A 16,836-nucleotide genomic window follows, 5' to 3' on the forward strand; every position below is an offset into this window, starting at 1 on the left:
CTTTTCTATTTTATATCTCTATCTCTATTTATACACTCACATCTTGTTTTTATCCTTTTTTGTGCACGTGGGGAGGCTCATTTGTTCTTTATTTAGCTTTTAGTTTGAGTGCTTTAGTTCACTTATTTTCAGTCCTTTCTTGTTTTCCATAAGATTCTACGGACCCCTAAATTTTGATGTGTGAGGCTGCCGTCTATGGGGTCACACAGAGTCGGACACGACTGAAGCAACTTAGCAGCAGCAGCAGCAGCTCTCAGTATTAATACTTTATAAATTGTCTGCAATATAAATCATGAATTTCTTTTTAATCCAAGACTAATTAGAAAACATTAAAAATTTTCTAGTGGATAGACTTTAATTTGACCATTTTTTTGTTTTTAATGTTTAGCTTTGTTGCATCATAGCTGTGGGGTATGGTTTGTGTGATTTCTACTATTAAAAACTCTTCTGAGAATATTTTTGTGGTCAAATATATCATCCGTGTTATAAATGGTGTTTGAAAAGGATGTTTATTCTGCTTCCTTTATTACAAAATTTTCCATATATTTACTAAATCAATCATGTTAATTGTACTTTTCAAATTCTCTCTCTTTTTTGGTGTGTTTTTTTCCTGTCAATTTCTGAGAAGTATTAAATTTTCCATTATGATATTACATTTGTCAATTGCTTTTTGTATTCAGACAGATTTTTTTTTAAATGTAGTTTGATAGTTGACTGTTGGATACACTGACGTTTCCTTGTGGAGTGGACTGCATTTGTCTAATTTACCGCTTCTTGACTGACTAAATTGTTACTACTCCTGCTTTACATTGTTAGTATTTGCCTACCATATCTTTGTTCACTTTATATTTGATCTTTCTGAATCGTTTTGTTCTAGGCATATCTCTTGGAAACAGATATACCTGGATTTTGCTTAAAAACCTAATCTGAAATTCTGTCTTTGAATTGGGAAATTTATCTGTTGCCATTTACCAGGAAAATGGAAACATTTGGTCTCACTCTGATATCCCTGGCTGGTTTCCTATTTTTATGTAAATTAGTTTTTTACCTTTTCCTGGAGTGATTTCATTTTCTTTACTGTTATTTTTTTGTTTACTGGTTTGAAAGTTATACATACTACCACTGTTATCTAGGGCTTACGCTTATGTCTTAATAACATGTTTGAACGTATTCCCTTTTGTCAATTTCTAACATGAGAAGGCAATGGCACCCCACTCCAGTACTCTTGCCTGGAGAATCCCAGGGACGGGGGAGCCTGGTGGGCTGTCGTCTATGGGGTCACACGGAGTTGGACATGACTGAAGCGACTTAGCAGCAGCAGCAGCAACATGAGATAGTGTCTCTCACCTCCTTAAACAAGATAAAAGTGTGAGGCTTGGCCTCTTACCTCTTTTCTACTTTAGTTCCTCCTCTGAGTTGATAAAAATACCATTTCATTTTCATGTTTGTCTTTAAATCTTGCCTTTATTTTGTAAGGATTATTTCTTAATAATTGAATTAAGCTTCAAAACACCATCATGAAAAATTATTTTGCTCTAGTTGGAAATTTTTGTGTGGTCCTTAACTTAATCATCACTTCTTGAAGCTAACGTCTTTCTCCTCCTTGGGTTTGTTTTTAATTTTTCTGACACAAAACTCTTGAGTAACTTTTAAAAAAAGCTTTGTGGGTGGTACTGATTTCTGGAATATCTGTAAATGGCTTTATTGAGTTATTGGGCTTAAGAATCAATAGCCCCAGTTTTTTTCCTTCTAACTTTGAAGATATTTTTCCACTATATTTTAGGATTCCAATTTTGGTTATTTTTCGAGTGAAAGAATGAAAAGCAGTCCAGTTAGTTGTTTACTCATACATCTACTTTTATGTTTTAGGCACAATATTAAGCTACAGAAATTTAGAGAAGGTAATACTGATCTATAAATGATTGTCTGTGGAAAGAAGAGGAATCAAGTAGCTGAATTTGCTTAAAATAATCTCCTTTGCAGGGGACACATTTAAACTGGATAGTGATATGGAAGCAGACATTTATTAGAGAATTTATAATCTTATCTAGTCCATATTTCTGGTTCTTATATAAAAATGTTAGATGGAATATGATTAAATAAATCTGGACTAGATTAGAACTGCATAGAATTTAAGAAATAAATATATATTCTCCCAATTACCAATACCTTTTATTTCATTCTAGTGTCTAAATAATTACTCTTCCCCTTATCAGATTTCCTAGGACAGAGGTTGGTAAACTAAGGTTGGCCATCTGTTTCTGTAAAGACTTATCGCAACAGCTATGTTCATTGATTTCTGTGTTGTCTGTGGCTGCTTTCATAATATGGTGGCAGAGTTGAGTATTTGCAACAAAGATTGCATGGCTCCCGAAGTCTAAAATATTTACTTTCTGGCTCTTTACGGAGAACATTTGCTGACTCTGGTCTAGAACACGTATCAGCATGAATCAGTGCTTCTGTTAGTACACCTCCAAGACCACGAAGGTAGGTTAAAACACCATATCTTGACTTCCTTAGGGTGGTTGATGAGATTAATAACAAGTTCGGAAACTCAGTTGGCCTGTGTGCTATACAGAAAGAGTGGAAGCTTACCTCTCTGTCTTGTGCTACTGTTAATAATCACTTGCCCTTTAAAGTATTTCCTTTTTTCAGTCTTGTTTTTTTCTCATCTTCTGGGAGTTGTGCAATTCAGCATTGCGATTTTCATTTCTTTGACTGCATGATGTGAGGGAAGCTGGCATATTTGCTAATGTGCTGTTGTGTGGGCTCGGGCTGCTGATTGCTTTTGGCCTAGGTGCTGTGCAGAGCTCCAAGGTTTGGCTTTGTGAACACTGCCTGGCAAAGCGGAAACATTTTGTGAAATTTCACAAATGTCACACACACCCGCACACACACACATTTTCAATTGCAAAATTCTCCCCCTTGGCACACAATTTCCCCCAGGTTTTTGTTCTTCATAATAAATCTTTAACCATCTTTTCTTCCTACGGGGGCATTTTAGTGGGTAGACGTGCTTTTGCTTTGATAAAACTTGCACTTAAAAGTCCTTGGTTTCTAGGGTGTTCTGATGATTTTCCCTTTCTCAAAAATTTAATGTGATCTTTTATTCCAAAGAGAAAGCAGCTTTATTTCAAGCCCAACTGTTCCCTCAGACAAAGATTCCCTGATTTAATTTCCAGCAAAAACCATTTTTCAAGATGGAACCCATAGAAACCGATCTCTCAGATTCACTCTGAAATCAGAGTGATACACAGGGAATTGAATTCAGAGAAAAACTGGGCACATTTCATTCTTTTTGTGCATGAATTATAGCATCTAAAAAAGTATGAGTGCTTAATTCCAATAAAAGTGCTTCTTGGTATATCTTTCAGTGCTTCCTTCACGGTTAGCTAAGAGCTCTTTAAAAACAAAAATGAGGTCTTTAAAAACTTTAGAATGAGGGGAGGGATATTATTGCCAGTGGATCACAGATGATGTTAAACCAGGGAGAGGTAAACTTTTCTTTTTTAATTAAATTTTATTTCTTTATTGGCCATGCTGCATAGCATGTGGGATCCTGGTTGCCTGACCAGGGATCAAACTCATGCACCCCACACTGGAAGTGCAGAGTCCTAACCATTCGACTACCATGGACACTCAAGATGTCACTGGGGGCTGAGCAGACTATTAATTTTATGGTTTTGGTGTGTCTGTTCTGAGCATTTGCCGATTTTAGGATATGCCTCTGGTTTAAGAAAATTTTTCCAATACAACTCTCTAAATTAGTGTTTCTCCCTGGACTTATGGCTCTGCTTTACGATTTCCTAGCACTCTTACTGTTATTACTGACAATGACCCCTCACCCTCATCCGTTCCTCTTGACCCCAGGGTCCTTGCGCCTGTGAGCTGCCGTCCTGGCAGCCTTGATGCAATGGGCTTGGCTCTCCCCCATTCGTGCCATGCCCTTCTTGGTTTAGACCTTTTCTGGTAACAATAATTGGGCAGTTGTCTGAATGCAAGGGGTACAGGTGCAACCAAGCCAAATGGGACAGCCTCAGCCACACTGTTTGCAACATGCTATATTTACTGGAGAACGGACGGCATACTTGAGACACTCTAAAGAGAAAATTAATGTCTTTATTTTGTCAAGTTATAGATCTGGCCCCAACTGTTTAGGGGGAAAAAAAATAAAATGTTTCATCCAGTGCTCAGTGTTCTGGGATAATTGTTCAGAATTTGTCATGGAAATGTTAAGAGTTAAAAGTCTGTGCTCCAGAGTTACACTGCCTGGGTTCAAACAATGACTTTGCCACTGAGTAGTTCAGTGACTTTGGACAAATTACATAGCTACTGTGCCTCAGTGTCCTCATGTGTAAACTAGGAAAAATATCTGCTTCTGTGCCATCCAATTCAGTGTACATTAGCCCTGTATGATTCTTTAAATTTAATTAAAATTAAATGAGGGTAATAATTTATTTCTTCAGTTGTACCAGCCACATTTCAAAGGCTCAATAGACAACATATAGTTAGTGGTTACTGTATTGGAGAAGAGAAAATAGAATGTTTCTAGCATAAATATCCATTCTGGACTTGTCTATATCAAAGGGTTATTGTTGTTGTTGAGTCACCAAGTTGTGCCTGACTCGTTTGCAAGCCCATGGACTGTAGCCTGCCAAGCTCCTTTGTCCATGGGATTTCCCAGGCAAGAATACTGGAGTGGGTTGCCATTTCCTTTTCCAGGGGATCTTCCTGACCCAGGGATTGAACCTGTGTCTCCTGTGTTGACAGGCAGATTCTTTAGGACAGCGCCACTGGGGAAGCCATATCGAAGGGTTATAATGAGGAGTAAATGAGTTAATACATCTAAAATGCTTAAAACAATGCCCGGCCTGTAGATAACGGTCAGCATATCTATCAGCACCATTATCTCTATGCTTCTCTCCTTTCCTAACTCTTCTTCAAAATGGCAGCTGGGTCTGCTATGGAAGAGTAGGTTCACTCCACTTCCTGGTTATTAGTTTTTTAAATGTTTTATTTCCTGTACCATCTTGTAAGTTTCCACGGGGCAGAGATTTCTTCTTTCTTAAAGAGAAACATTGTCATAGAGGTGATGTGCCGGTTCTGTGTGAGGGCTGTGGAGCCAAGCAGTCTGTTTTCTGCCATTTAGTAACTGTGTTCTTAGGCAAATTATTTACTCTTTCTCAATTTCTACTAATGTGAGATAACAATATACAATATAATAAAATCTTCAAAGGTTGTTGGGAGGATTCAGTGAATTAATGTAAGTACTTAGAGTGGGACCTGGCTTTGTTAAGTTCTCAGAAAGTATTACCTCACATTCATATTATTATTTCTGCTCTATCCTTGACTCTTTTTCAAAATGGCATTGGATACTAGTGGAGAAAGTGTTTGGTTCACTCTTTACTGGTGGGGGGAGGTGTGGGAGTCTTATAGCTCTTCTTGGTCTTTGGGATGATGTCTGTCCCTCTGCTGGGAATGGAATTGAAAGTGAAAGTGAAAGTCAGTGTGGGTAGCCTTTCCCTTCTCCAGGGGATCTTCCCACCCAGGGATTGAACCCAGGTCTCCCACGTTGCAGGCGGATTCTTTACCAGCTGAGCCACAAGGGAAGCCCAAGAATGCTGGAGTGGGTAGCCTATCTCTTCTCCAGCAGATCTTCCCAACCCAGGAATCAAACTGGGGTCTCCTGCATTGCAGGAGGATTCTTTACCAACTGAGCTATCAGGGAAGCCCCAGGAATTGGCTTGGTGGTTGACTTAATCTGTGGTTCAGTGTGCCTCAGCCTAGCTAGGCATCTACAATCCCAGCTTGCTGGTATGGTCATCCTTTGAGTCTCAGTGATACCAAGACCCACTGTGTCTCTGCCATATCTTGCTTTTGGTTTCTGACTGGTAGTCACTCCCAGCCTCCACTGCAAAGTCTATTGCTATCTCATCATGGCTGGTCCCTGGGCTTTCCACTCTTCTACACCAAGCTTTCAACCCCCTTTGGAAGAGCTTCAGAAACTTCTGGGGATCATACATACTGGATCCACAGGTTGATTTCACTACAGGTAGTCTGAAATAGGGTTCAGGGTAAAATCTCCTGCCCTTGGTACTCTCTTCAATTTACCAGAACCTTCCCCCAGTGAATTCAGATGAAAATTATCCCAGTCAGACTCTAGAAGTTGGTCTCAGCCTGTTTAGATACTCTTAGAGGATGAGGTCATCCAGGGCAGGTCTCGGTGAAAATGTAATTTCTCATTCAGACATTCCTTAAGACTGACAGCCACTCCAGAGTGCCTTGAGGAGTTTCCCGATCATTATCTGACTCGCAGCCTGGAGATGCCTTGATAATGACTCCGCTCCCCATCACTTAGTCATGACTTGAGGTTGGAACCTGGCTTCGGGCTCCTATTTGTATCCAGACATAGCCAATGACCTTATACTCATGGATTCCATTCTTAACTGGTAACTGGAATTCTGGATTAGTGGGGTGAAAAGTTAATGAAGCACGGCAGGAGATATACATGCATCAGATACTGTGAAAGTAGAGTTGATACTTTTGGCCACTGGTTGGATGTGGGAAGTAAGGAAGAGAAGATTCGAATCTTTAACTTCAAGATGTTCAACTTTGTGATTGGGAAGACCAATCACATGGAATTGATTAGAACTCATGTGAGTTCCAAAAACATGGAACTCAAATATTAGCTATATAATGAATCTTTGCTGACTGTTTCATTGGAGTTACTTGTTTTTGTTTTGTTTGTTTTTAGGTTCTGAGAAGGTAGGTCCAAGGGCCAGAAGTAATGTTGACATTTATGAGATTGTATCTGATATATAACTGTGTTGAAAAATATAATAGGTAATAAGTTGGACATCTTATCATAATATCAATAAATGAGCTTTTCATATAAAGCCATAAGTGATTGAAATAAAAGATAAAAGAGATTCTCCTCGGGAATAGTCATTTTTCCTTCATGACTTGGTGATCTGAGTAAGATACAACATTATTAGAGTTTAGTGTGTATCTCAGAAAGAAGAAGTTGCCTTTCTCTTTCTTAAATGAAAATTTGCATGGTATGTAAATTTTTGGTGCTGTCATGGGAGAGTAATATACCCCCAGGTACATATGAGTATTATTTGATGATGATGAGTACTTGATCATTGATTTTCAGAATGGTGTTTATAAACACCCTGGTAATAGTAATTATTGATCCAAAGGCCAAAAAAAGAAAAAAAAAAAGCCTATTAGATTTAAGAATAAGAAGTTATGCCTCCTAGAAAAGCGATCATTTTTAGTGGTTGTGGAGAAAATGTTGAAATGACTAAAAGAACATACGGGGAACTACCAGCAGACCAATTCATGTGTTGCAGCTATTTAGCTGAATTACAAATGCAAAATGCATTCTTTTCCCAGTTTCATTCCATTTAAACCCAAATGGCTATGTGAAATGGTGTCATACACCTGGTGAAAAGCTTTGCTTTTTAAAAATCTTATCGCTTCACCAAAGCGCCTGGTGTTGAACCAACAACAACATTCTTTCTGTATTTTTTTGAACGAGTTTACATTTTTCAGAATATTCTCTCTGTAAAAAGACTAAGCATCAAAATAAACGTAGTTTAATCCCTTCCCCCCCACCCCCCCTGGTTCTTCTGACATCAATCATGTTGCTGGTCATTGTCAGGAAAAGAAATGAAGATGGGATTTTTTTTTGTTTTGTTTTACCTTAAACCCAGGAAAAACAAGGAGTAAAAAATATTTTTGTTATTGTTAAAAGTGGAAGACTATGTTGTAAAACAGTAAGCACTCTTCCAACTGCTAAGAGGATGTAACCAAGAACGGAGGATCAAAACCCACAAATTAAAAACTTGGAACTAGACTTGGGAGGGCAGCATGAAGAAAAACAGAAATAATGTTTAGTTGAGGCAGAAAAAAAAAAAAATTGAGCTCTCTTCTAAAAACAGATTAAAAATAATATTTGATGTATTGGGGAACATAGGCTATTTTTAGTTATGACGAATAATATAAATTGGACATTGCAGACTGTTGGCCCTTGAGCCACATCTGGTATCCAGTTGTGTTTTATTGGATTTACCCACTCTTCCAAAAAAATTCCTATTGGCTACCAACATGTAAAACTTGGAGCATTCACATTAAAATTAAGATCTTTTTTTTTTTTTCAGTTCTTTGGAAAAAGAAGACTCTGGCAGCATTGGGCCTGAGTTTCTGCAAGGTGTCAGCTGGCAGGAACAAAAACCGTTTCCTTTAGGTGGGGTGTGTGTCTTCCGGCTGATCCAGTCCCCACTGCCCCCTGTTGCCTGTCTTATGATGGGCCTGTTTCCTTGTTTTTTGTTACCTGGCCAGTCTCATTGGTCTTCCGAGCTTGCAACTCTTCTAGGTCGTTTATTCCTCTTGTCATGATGGAATTATGTATTCCTGTGAAATGTCAGGCTGTGACTGTGAGATTTATACGAGCTCCAGGACTGGCGTGCAGGCAGATGCAGGGCGTTTGGGGTGGCTCTGGGCGTGCTCCTCTCTGCCCTGCTATGCTTTGCTGCACGTCATGGCTCTAGTCTGCTCTGACTTAAACATCGGTGGGCTTGACGTTGGCTTTCTGTGACTGGTCAGTCCATTCAAAATGGAGCCGGTGATTCCAAAATATTCTGGTTCATGGTTGGCTTGACCTGTGGGATTGGGTCTGGAAAATACTCGTCCACTCACCGTTTCCCTTGGAGAGTTCAGTTCAGTTGCTCAGTCGTGTCTGACTCTTTGCGACCCCATGGACTGCAGCACGCCAGGCTTCCCTGTCCATCACCAACCCCCAGAGCTTACTCAAACTCATATCCATTGAGTCAATGATGTCATCCAACCATCTCATCCTCTGTCGTCCCCTTCTCCTCCTGCCTTCAGTCTTTCCCAGCATTAGGGTGTTTTCCAATGAGTCAGTTCTTCACATCAGGTGGCCAAAGTATTGGAATTTCAGCTTCAGCATCAGCCCTTCCAGTGAATATTCAGGACTGATTTCCTTTAGGATGGACTGGTTGGATCTCCTTGCAGTCCACGGGACTCTCCAGAGTCTTCTCCAACACCACAGTTCAAAAGCATCAATTCTTTGGCGCTCAGCTTTCTTGGAGAAGGTGAGGACTTTAGCTTACTCCTTGTTGAAAATGAGGACTCAGTGAAGGATAGAGTCAGTCAGTGCTCTGTATTCAAATATCCCTTGTTATAGGCGGAGGTATCGCAGGGTGTTAAATATAGAATGCCACAGTCCATATAAACAATGCTAGAATGGATTAGTAAAGTGGCGCATAGGTTAGAAACATCAGTGAAGACGTTTTGGAATATAAAGTTTAATCTCCCCATCATACTTTTAAAAGTGTCTTCCAAATAAGAATCTATCTCATAATGGTTCTGGCCTTCTGGGTAATTATGATTTAGCTGAGGAGCTGGGACACATGTGTTAATGAGCAGTGATAATATATGGCAGCATGTATGTGCCAAACAAGTGTCATAGACAATAAGTGGTGTGGGGGTTCAGAGGAAAGAGTTTGTGTTGCGGGCTACATCATTTTGGGACAACTTACTGGTTTTATTTTGTTTTGTTTTTAAATTTTTTGCTGCACTGTGTGGTGTGCAGGAACTTAGTTCCCCAACCAGGGATCTAACCCAGGCCCCTTGCATTGGAAGTACAGTCTTAACCATTGGATTGCAGGGGAGTCCCAGGGAGAACTTATTAAAGAAGTAGCTTAGCCTTAACATGTATTCAAGAGCAGTTCTAATTTCAGGTTGTATCAGAATAATCATTTAGAATAATTATTCAAGGGGGTGGTTCTGAAGCAAAAAGACTCTCTCAGAGTGTAGAAACCATCCAACTTCTTCAATAAAAGTCAAAACTCTTTAAACTCTCTGGCTCCTCAATCAAATGAAATACATGTTTAAAAAGAAAAGAAGAACCAAGCCAGTCCATCATCAGCTAGTCTTTCAGCCTAATCCTCTGCTTGGAGAATCGGAGGTTTTCAACTACAGACTGTGTTTCTGCTTCAGTCATCTTTCAACCGCCTCGTTTTAGAAGGAGGAAACTGGTGTGTTGCTGGAGGTCACAGAGCTGGGTCGGTCTGGGAGGAAGTGCTCCGGGTGGGAGGTACATCTCCCTGATGGAGCTTCCACCTCCCACACAGCCTCCCAGCTGTCCTCACGCCGCTTTGGAACTAGGAGCGAGCCATCCTGATTCCGAGGCTTTCACCTGGGCCACGTCTGTCTCCCCTGAGTGCCTGGGACAGCTCTTAAAGTCAAACTGAGTGACACAGACATCAAGATTTATATAGAGACAGAGCTGGGCAAACCTATTTTTTATTTTCTCTAAGTAGGTTTTTCTCATGGTGAATTACCTTCAGTGATGCATATTTTAAATTCTTTTTTGATAGAATTAAACAATCCAATCATGTCATTTGATGGCTCTATTCACAATTTACTTCTGGACCCCATGCAGCCCCCAGGTGGCCTTTTAAGCGAAAGCACTTAATTAGTTCCTGCAACCTTAGGGAATGTGGAATTACAAATACTGCTAGATTACTAAAGCACATGTCTGGTTCATAATCTGTCTCTTCTGCTCATTTCCATCATGTAGTCGGTGCAATAATATAGGGGACAGAAATACAGACAGCAAGGGGGTGCTTTTACAGTATTCCCTGAGTCAGCTTTTAAATAAGGTCCATTAATTTATTCCTAACATAGAATATTTAGAAAATGATGAAATGCATTATGGAGCTCATTTTTGTAACGTGGCTCTGTCATTTCTTTGAAGAATTATAAATTTCTAGAAGTTAAGATACTCCAAAAATAAACATGACTGAGAAATCGCCCACTCTTTATATTATCTGCATCCCCAGACAATCGTATGCGTAACTAAGAGATGGCCAATTAGTATTAGGAATTCACTGGTGCCTAAGCAGAGAGTTTATTCTTGTACTTTAACATTTTAAATGTCACTCTTTCAAGTACAGCTTATGACTAGTTTGTTATGAGAATCCGAGGGCATAAAAAGTTCAGGTTTATTTGAAAAAAATGATTTTTGAATGGAGGGAATTCCGAAAGCTTAGGAAGTTAAAAAAAAAAAAGTCAGAAATATTGCATTTTCATGACCTTTTCTTTCATGAGTAACTCAGAAAATTTGATTCAAACTTTCCAAAATAAATGTTTTTTTGGCTTGAGACTACAGCTTAATAATTTTCGGTTCAAAAGGAGCTGTTGTTGGACTTCTTTTTGACAACATGAGAAAGGAAAGAAATTAGGACCCCCAAAAGAGTACTAGTTTTTGCCTTAATTAGGGAACAGGGACAGTGGCACCGTAATTGCTGGAAATGAGGCATCCACATCATTCATGTTATTTTGCCGGTAAATTTTTGACTTTGTCTTCCAAGGAAAAATGTGTATTCTGAAATGAAAAATCCCTTTTGATGTCATTAAACCTACCGTCCATCTACACTTTGTCTACAGAGTGGAAAGGGACATGGATGAGTGAGATAGAATATATGTTTTAAATCATGAGATGGAAATCCAGACAGAAAGGTTGGAAGGAAGCGGAGGGTCTTTGGAAGATTAGGAGAGATCGTGAAGAGACAAGAGAACTTGGGAGGTCACGGCCACTTTGCAGACACCTCTCCACACTCTCCAGTTCCAAAAGTAAGACACAACTCCTGAGATCTCATGGATGGATGAGAGCATAGGAAGAGGACCCAAGAGGAAGGAGTTTTCTGGAAGCTCTGCAAAGAAGGGGGAGGGAAAAGGGACTGGGAAATGTTACCAGTGTTCATTGGTGTTGTGTCATTTGGTGGCGTCCAGTCTCCCCAGCCCACCAGTCTGGAACAAAAGTCAGCCTCCAGCATAACAGCAGACACTGGTGAGCGCTCCAGCAGGTCACCTCCCTGAGAACAGCATGGCGCGAAGCCTGAACGCCAGCCCCAGGAGTCAGAAACGCTGCAAGGCCTGCCAGGGCCCGCGGTGGCTCCTCACTGCCTCTGAATGAACTGTGAGAAGACCAAGGATGAGCTGAGAGACGAGAAGGCCGGAGAACTGGGCTGCAGTGGGGTTGGGAAGCCCCAGACACGTCTCTGGCCACCCGGGGCTGTTTCCTGGCAGGATGGGCAGTCCACCCTTGGTGCCATCCTGGAGAAAATGGGACCGCAACTCAGACCCGCAGCCGGCTGGTGGATGGTGGGCCTCTGATTTCCTCCTGGGGGTGGGGGAAGGCTGAAGCAGTCTGTCAACTTTTCAACTTTGCACCGTTTCCTCAAAACTGCCCCCAACCATGGGCAGCTGGGATGGTGGCTAGGTCTCCACTAACTACACAACATGAGTTATAAAAGGTTCAGTTCAGTGCAGTCGCTCAGTCGTGTCTGACTCTTTGCGACCCCATGAACCACAGCACGCCAGGCCTCCCTGTCCATCACCAACTCCTGGAGTTCACCCAAACCCATGTCCATTGAGTCAGTGATGCCATCCAACCAACTCATCCTCTGTTGTCCCCTTCTCCTCCTGCCCTCAATCTTTCCCAGCATCAGGGTCTTTAAAAGTTAGTCACTGTTCATTGAGTGGTTCCCTTATTGCCCTTCCATTAATTAATGAATTGATTTTTAAAATATTTATTTACTTGACTGCATCAGGCCTTAGTTGTGGCACATGGCGTCTTTGGGGCATCACACGGGACCTTTCACTGTGGTGCAAGGATGATTCTCTAGTTGTGGTGCGTGGGCTCACTGGTTGTAGCTGCCCCACAGCATGTGGGGTCTTCCCGGACCAGGGATTGAACCCTTGTCCCTGCAGTGGCAGGTGATTTTTTAACCCCAGCACCACCAGGGAAGTCCCCTTTTAATTTACATCAACATAGTCAGCTGAGTGTCTGCCCATTGCCAGAGACATTGCCACACACTGAGAGGAGACGAAGAACACTGGGTTCTTGACCTTGAGATGCTCACTGCTTAGTGTGGGAAACAAAAAATTTTGATATAAAGTATTAACCAGAGGGATAGAGCCTTGCCTGAGAAGACCTTGACTCCGAGGAGGGGCCTTTAGCTCAGCCAGGCTGGTGGGAAGACAGTGACTCATGAAACTGGCAAGTGATGAGAAGAGGGTGGTAGGCCTTAAAAAAAAAAAAAAAAAAAGAGGTTACTTAACTCTTCATTTCACCGATGTCTTAGCCTCCGTCTGCACATGCCCCTGCTTTGACTCAATCAAAACCTTGGGGTTGGCACCACTAGTGTGATTAATCCCTGTCCTAAATTCACGGGAATGACCCAGTCCCATCAGACTGCTTATTACTACCCAAGCCAGAATCCCACAGGGCCATCCGAACCCCTCTTTCTCTCTCACCCCACACCAACTGGTGAGTCTGTTAATCCCCAAGTCCTGACTCCTTTGGAATTGGACCCTCAGTCTGCCCTGTCTCTGCCATCTCCACCTTTTCCCTAGTTCTCACCTGCCCTCATCTACACTATTGTGCCAGGCTCCTTAACTGACCCCTCGTCCCACTCTCGCTTCTGTGAACCGCTGCTGTGAAGGTGATCTAGAAAGAAACTTTACCATGGAATCTCACCATGTTACTCTACTGCTCAAAATCTATCAATGGTTTCCTTCTGCAAATAGTATAACAATCCAACTCTTTATCATGATCTAAAAAGTCCATTTAAAATAGTTGAACACGTGTGCTCAGACTCTTTGCAACCCCATGACCATAGCCCACCAGGCACCTCTGTCCATGGGATTTTCCAGGCAAGAATACTGGAGTGAGATGCCATTTCCTTCTTCATGGATCTTCCTGACCCAGGGATTGAACCCAAGTCTCCTGCATTGACAGATGGATTCTTTACCACTGAGCCACCAGGGAAGCCCATCTGATGAAATACAGCAATGAAAAAGAAGATGGATGTTTACCGTGCCATAGTTATACTGAATGAAAGGAACCAAAAAACTAAAGCAAGAGTACATACTGTATATATTGGTTTGCTAGGGTGGGTACCACAGGCTGCATTACTTAAACCATAGAAATTTATTTTCCCACTGATGTGGAGTTTAGAAAGCTGATCTCTAGGTGTTGGCAGGGTTGTTTCCTTCTGAGCGCTTCTCCTTGGCTTGCAGATGGCCATCTTCTCCTCTCTGTGTTCTCCCTCTATGGCTGTGTCCTCCCTCTATGGCTGTGTCCAAATCCCCTCTTTTTAGAAAGACACCCATCATGTAGGATTGGGGCCCACCCTCATGACCTCATTTTAATTTAATGATCTCTTTAAAGACTTGATTTTTGAATATGGTCTCATTCTGAGGTACTAGGGGTGAGAACACTTGGAGAAACAAGATTCATCCCATAACCCTGCAAGAATCAGTTTATGTAAAATTCTAGAAAATTCGAGCCAATCTATAGTAACAGGTGGAGGGACGGATTCTTAGAAAGTACAAAAAAATTGGAGGGAGGTGATGGGTGTTTTCATTGTCTGGTAATGGAGGTGATGTTATGGGTGTATCCTTATGTCAAAACGTTGTACACTTGATGTCTTTTAAACACTTTTCATGCTGTGTGGCTTGCAGGATTTTAGTTTCCCAACCAGGGAGTGAACCTGGGCCCCGGCAGTGAAAGGAAGTCCTACCCACTGGACCACCAGGGAATTCTGATTATATTCTGATTATATTTTCCTGACTGTATTCCACATTAGGTTCTTAGAAGATAGCGAGTCTAATTCCTCAGTTCCACGCTAAATCCTTGTTGCTTATCTATCTTGTGTATACTAGTTTGTATCTGTTAATCCCATTGTAATTTGTCCCTCTCCCCATCCCTCTCTTCTTTGGTAACCATAAGTTTGTTTGTTATGGCTGTAATTCTGTTTTGAGGATAGATTTGTTCATATTATATTTTTGATTCCATACACCACATTAAAAAAATTATTTATTTTTGGCTGTCCGCTGTCCTCACTGCTGTATGGGCGTCTCTCTAGGTGCAACCGAGGGGCTACTCTCTAGTTGCGGTGCAGGGCTTCTCATTGCGGAGGCTTCTCCTGTTGCATAGCATGGCCTGTAGGGTGCGTGGGCTCCAGTGGTTTCGATTTGTGGGCTCAGTAGTTGTGGTTCCTGGGCTCCAGAGCACAGGCTCAATAGCTGTTGCATGGGGGCTTAGTTGCTCTGCGGCGGGTGGGATCTTCCCAGATCAGGGATCAATCAAGGGCCAGTGAGCGTTCCCTGCATTGGCAAGTGGATTTTTTTTTTTTTTTTTTTTTACTACTGAGCCACCAGGGAAGCCCTTTATTACATTTTAAACCAATCGGCAAGACCTATTTATGACGAGGAAATGATTGGCAATGATGAACTATTTTTACAGGGATCACAAAAAACTCCCAAGTCTATAACGACTGGAAATCAGCTAAAGTGCTACTGAAAAGCTGAAAGCAATCTCAGTGTGTGCCCAGTATAGTTTAAGGTGTGCTTTGAACAAAGAAATTGGCAAGGCAGGCTCACTGATCTCTCTCTGGACACCTCTGGGGATTCCTTAAAATGGGATGTACTGTTATTTTCCCCTCCAGGACATTTCAGTGGATTGTCAAGGCTGGGAGATCTTTGGGGAGAATCTCTCCAAATCGGGTGGGTGGTGAATTGAATCATTTTGCTGTCCATCGTCCAGGGCACATTGGCTCATCCATCACCCTAGTCCTCCTTATCCTCGGACTGGGGATGAGACATGCTGGGAAGTGGAGTTTAGACCTAACTGCCTTTGTTTTAATAAATGCAGGGCTTTGGGGTTGTAGAAATACCTGATGGTTCACAAAATGTCGTTTTTACTGTTTCCCCAGGAGGCTTCTCATTACCTCTAATTACCATTTCACTACAGTAACATTCAAAACCTGTATAGAATTTTATAAGCCTGGAACATAGTTTAACCAGAGTGTTTGAGCAGTTATGCTTTCTCTTGGCTTTCAGGGCTAAAGCCCTGTGGATATACCATGGGAGCGATGGTACAGAGCAGGTTTGAGGTTCTGTGCTAAGACTTCTCTTCCCTTGCCCGCTTCAGTGGTGAAGGTGCGTGCTCCATGTGACAGCTGTGGGTCTCCCAAGACACCCAGCCATTGAAAGCGGGGCAATTGCCTCTCTTCTCCTTCCATTGCCAATTTCAGTCTCTGGAGGCCTGACTGTTACTTAGGAGAGTAGCTGCCTGGGGCAGAAGGACAAGGAAGGAGCATATAAAAGTCTCTTTTTCCTGTCCTTAGAAAGTCACATAGCAATCTACTGCACATAAAGTAGAGCAAGTCCGATGTGACGTTCTCCCCACTTTGATCTACTTTGCGGAAACAGTAAAGATTCATTGCATCCTCTGAGCTCTTTACATTAGATCACGGGTTGGCAAACCTTTTTTTTAAAGGATCAAAGAGTAAATAGTTTATACTTTTGCAGGCCAACTGGTCTCTCTCAAAAGTACTTATTTCCACTGTTGGGTTTTCACTGTAATGATAGTAAAAACATGAAAACAGCCACAGACAATACCTAAGTGAGTGAGCATGGTTGTTTTCCAATAAAACTTTATTTCCAAAAACAGGGGGTGGCTGGATTCAACTCACAGCTCATAGTTTGCAGATACCAGCCTTTAGTAGATGATAGTAAATAAGATTCATGGCTTTCTTCTCTGTAGCATTGTCCTCTTCTTTGCCATTGATGTTTTTAGAGTTAGTTCTTGATGAAGTGTATTGTGGGACATATCGTATTAGTATAATAATTAAAACTTGGAAAGGATGCTGCATTTGGGTAGGATGTTATTTCTACAAAATAAAACTCAGTTCCATCAGAGCTTAACGTTATTTGATGCTTATGTGAAAAAGCCCA

At 41.4% G+C, this 16,836-nt stretch overlaps 1 long non-coding RNA gene across 1 annotated transcript in view; it reads left to right on the forward strand.

Annotated features, from left to right (window-relative positions):
* Positions 1-479, forward strand: part of LOC129635873 (uncharacterized) — a 39,248-nt gene extending 38,769 nt beyond the window's left edge. The window contains exon 5 of the long non-coding RNA XR_008706505.1: positions 154-479. This is a non-coding gene — a long non-coding RNA (uncharacterized LOC129635873). The remainder of the gene's footprint in view (positions 1-153) is intronic.
* The last annotated feature ends 16,357 nt before the right edge of the window (positions 480-16,836 follow it).

The sequence above is a fragment of the Bubalus kerabau genome, chromosome 21, assembly GCF_029407905.1.
Source record: "Bubalus kerabau isolate K-KA32 ecotype Philippines breed swamp buffalo chromosome 21, PCC_UOA_SB_1v2, whole genome shotgun sequence".
Classification (NCBI taxonomy): domain Eukaryota; kingdom Metazoa; phylum Chordata; class Mammalia; order Artiodactyla; family Bovidae; genus Bubalus; species Bubalus kerabau.